Source organism: Zingiber officinale, chromosome 3B (assembly GCF_018446385.1).
Source record: "Zingiber officinale cultivar Zhangliang chromosome 3B, Zo_v1.1, whole genome shotgun sequence".
In the NCBI taxonomy this organism is placed as follows: domain Eukaryota; kingdom Viridiplantae; phylum Streptophyta; class Magnoliopsida; order Zingiberales; family Zingiberaceae; genus Zingiber; species Zingiber officinale.
Window position 1 is genome coordinate 120322986 of NC_055991.1, and position 3869 is coordinate 120326854.

Genomic DNA, 3869 nt, shown 5'->3' on the forward strand with positions numbered 1-3869 from the left:
AATAATCAGTAGGTATGGTAGTTTCTATCCAATTGAAAAATTAAGCAAGTTGCATCTCACAAGGAATTTACCTATTCTAGCTCTCACACTCAATATTGCATATAAGTGGAGCTCACTCAATGCAACTCACAACATTTCACTACCATAAGCTTGCTTATTTTCTAATTCTCCACCACTATAAACACAGCATACATGAATCAAAAGTATTTATCATCAAGAATTAAAATGGAAGCAAAAAGAACAATGAAATGCATGAAATAGGCAAAAGAAAAGTATTTAATGAAGAAAATGAGAGATAAGAGTATTGGAGGAATATACTTGATGAGTTGACCATTTTGATGTGAAAAGACATGAATACCATTTGTTTTTATCAATTCAAAAGACCAAGCTAACCTCCCATTCAATTTGATGGCTAACATAGAATCTTGATACTCTATCTCCACACTTGATACACTCTTGATTTGCCATTTTTCTCTTTTCTGTTTTTTTTTTTTTCACACTTCAATTTCAGAATCTTGAAGCTGAAACAAACTCACATCATGAAGAAGATGTCCCTCCCCCACACTTAAAATCTTGGCCGTCTCGGACAAGGGAATCTCATCATAGGTTTCCAATACTTGAAACTCGCAGAATTTTTTATTCTATTTTTTTTTCTGTGTATTTCTTCCTGCTGCAGGTTTTTGGAACTCGAGTAACCAAACCATTCAGATTTCTGCAAATTCTATAGAATTCAGATTTCAATATCTATTTGCAGCTACATACTTTCCTCTTAAAATTTCTATATCCTCTTACTCTTAGTTTGCAGCAATATTTAACCACTTTCCCTGCAATAGCACAAGAATTCAGTTTAGATTTAGACTTTCCATAAATGTAATTTCAGTTACCAATTTCCAGACTGCAGAATTATATCAGTTTCCAGCAGATTTCAGCATCTTGTTTCTGAAACTTTATATTTTTTTGAACTGATGTCTTAAACAGCTGACACTCTATTTCAATTCAATTGATAATTGCATTTCTATTGCATTGATAGAACACTAATTAAACTCCAGTAGCAATTTAGAATTGAAGTTTAGTTTCCAACTTCAGAAATCTGGCTTTTGAAGCTCCTATTGAATTTAAATTCTAGCTCTGAAACTTATGAACTCATATCTCAATTAAAGTTCATATTCTGATAAGAAACAACATGAAACTATTCAGAATTCATATCAATATCTGTTTCTGATTGTATTCCATATTTCTTCTTTGTCTCACAATATGAAATTTAAGACCAGAAATCAGAACTCCCAGAATTAAAGCTTTAAGTTTCAGAGTTGGAATTGAAGAATTTAGCTCAGCAGCATTTAAAGTTTGCATACTTCCAGGCTCTGAATCCTTCTCCAGCATTATTTCAATTGGTGCACGAATTAGGCACTGCTGAGAAATCAGTAATTAAACTTTTTCAGCAGCAACATATTTCAAATCCTTGAATTGAACTCCAAGAACTACTTCTAAAATTGCAGCAAACAAATTTAAAGACCTAAGGATTCAAGTTCAGCAGCATCTTGCTTTCAACAATTCTTGAAGTCACATATTCAAAACTAGATGAACAGATAATAGATTGCAGAAATCTGTAACTTGTGAATTCTGTGTTCCATTGTTCTTTTATATTCCACTGTCAAAGATCTCAATTCGACTCCCCTTTGCAGCTGCAATCTCTTCTCTTCAATTTATTCCTTATTTCCACAATTCAAATCCTTTACTATTAAAGTATAAAGTTCGAATAAATCATGGAAAGACTTATCTACCAGTTGTTTCTGCACCCAACAGAGCTTCATTTGACTCTAAATTTCTGTTTTCAGCAATTTCTGTTTCAGTAATCAGAATTCTGTCCTTTAATTTGCTGATTCTATTCCAATACATTCCATCCAAGTTTTCCTAGCTAATAAGCCTTTGAAGATAGCTCATTTAATGATGAATCAAGATGACTTAAATTCCCCTCATTTCAGATTTGAATAACCAGAAAGTTTGGCACAAATCAGCAGATTTCTCCTTGGCACAAGACTGTTCTGTTTCCCCAAAGCAGGATGCTCTGATTTCAGTTTGTCTGCACATCTCTCTGCACTTGACTGCATTCATACTTAACCTCATCTTTTTCAGTAGCACGAAATTTCAGCTTCACTTTGAGCTTTCACCTGCTACAAACAGCCCCAAACTCAGGCTACAATTTAGTTCAGTTTGTGTTCAACCTCTGATTTCAGTTTGTCTTAGTGCTGAACTTTGTATCAATCTATCATGTTTAGCCACAAGAAATTTTAATTCTCCTTCATCTTGTCTCTTAAGAACCCTTTACAATACATGAATGAGAAGTTTACAGGTTTCAGTAACTCTACATGCTTCAGTCCATTTCCCAATTTGGCACAAAACTGCCCTATTCCTGCAAAATCCGCACTTCATGAATTCTGCACTATATTCATTCCTGTCATTCCAGCAATCTTCCTCTTTGTTTCCATTGTTCAATTTCAGATTTGATACTCCATTTCTTGAATTGAATATCACTTCACAACTCGAGAGCTATCACTGTTTTCTTTTTCTCTTCTCATCCACCAAAATTCAGCCCTTTAAATCACTAACCAATGTCATTACCACTCCCTCTTGCAGTGTTAAAATGAATTGTGTTAGCAGCTATTTTCTCCAACATTCCATTTCAGCAGCTCTGGCAATCCACAACTTCACAGTTTCTGCATCTTCTCTTCACTTTCCAACTAAGCTTCCACTCGTTTGGATATTGAATTCTAATTTTTGATACAAACCTGATACAAACTTTTCAGCCCTGCACTTCAATTTCTGCTTCTTCATCCAGCATCAGCCTTCTTTTAATGTCAATGGTCCTCACTGCTTCATCTTTTCAGTAATTGGATTTTAAATTTGTAGAGGTGAATGATGCAAGAATACCATTCATTCCTTCACATTTTCCAAACTCCTTCTCAACACCTCCCCCACACTTCAATCTTTGTTCATCTAGTCAATCCAACTCATCAAGAATTCAACCAAAACTTCTAATGGAATGAAGGCAAGGCAAAGTGATCAAGGGTTAAAATGCTAGATAAAAATATTGGAAGAAAATTATGGAGAAAGGAATTGGAAAGTATGAAGGGGAACAAAATCGATAAAATCCTCAATTTCCATGCACACAAGTGTTATTGTGACTTTGAAAAGAAATTAAGCAAGTTCTAGAGTTTCAATTGCTATGAGTACATGTCACACTACAAGAAAATAAAGTGTAGGCTTGAAGTGGTCCTCTCTAGGTATTTTCATGCAATCAAACTCAATCGATCAACATGGAATCCACTACCATTTTAACCAAAATCATGTAAGTAGAGTATCCAATCATGTCAAATGACCTAAAATTGATGATCAAATTTAAGAGGCTTTTACCATCTTAAAAATATTACTAGAAAATTCCCATGGAGGATTTATTCACTAACATGCTATGTAAACTAATCAAAATGCAAAGTATGAAAACAAAGTGTGGAAGTAAAATGCAAATATAGGAAAATGAAACTAAAGAAACGTGTGAAGCAAGAATTTATTAACAAAGCATGAATTAAAATGCAAAAGAAAGTGAAATTAGAACCAACTCCCCTAGATTCCGGGTGGTTGAAGAAGATTTAGCAATAAAATCCACACCGGTAGAGGTGTAATTGTGGTTCCACTAAAATTCTTTTTATTCTTCATTTTTCCCTTCAAAATTCTTTCCGGAGGTCTTAATCGGTTCAGTTTTAGCACCCACTCCGGAAGCTCATGTTCTCCTACAACATCAATAAAAATAAACACCTCCCACACGCATGTGGGATAAAAAGAAAATAGGAGAATATTAGTGTGGGTAAAAG

General features: G+C 34.2%; 1 long non-coding RNA gene across 1 annotated transcript; it reads right to left on the minus strand.

Moving 5' to 3' along the window:
* Nucleotides 1–440: 440 nt before the first annotated feature.
* On the minus strand, nucleotides 441–3220 carry LOC121967476. The gene is made up of 2 exons (XR_006107773.1): nucleotides 2226–3220; nucleotides 441–2066 (listed from the first exon to the last, which is right to left on the minus strand). It is a non-coding gene; the product is annotated as an uncharacterized LOC121967476 (long non-coding RNA).
* Between the last annotated feature and the right edge of the window lie 649 nt (nucleotides 3221–3869).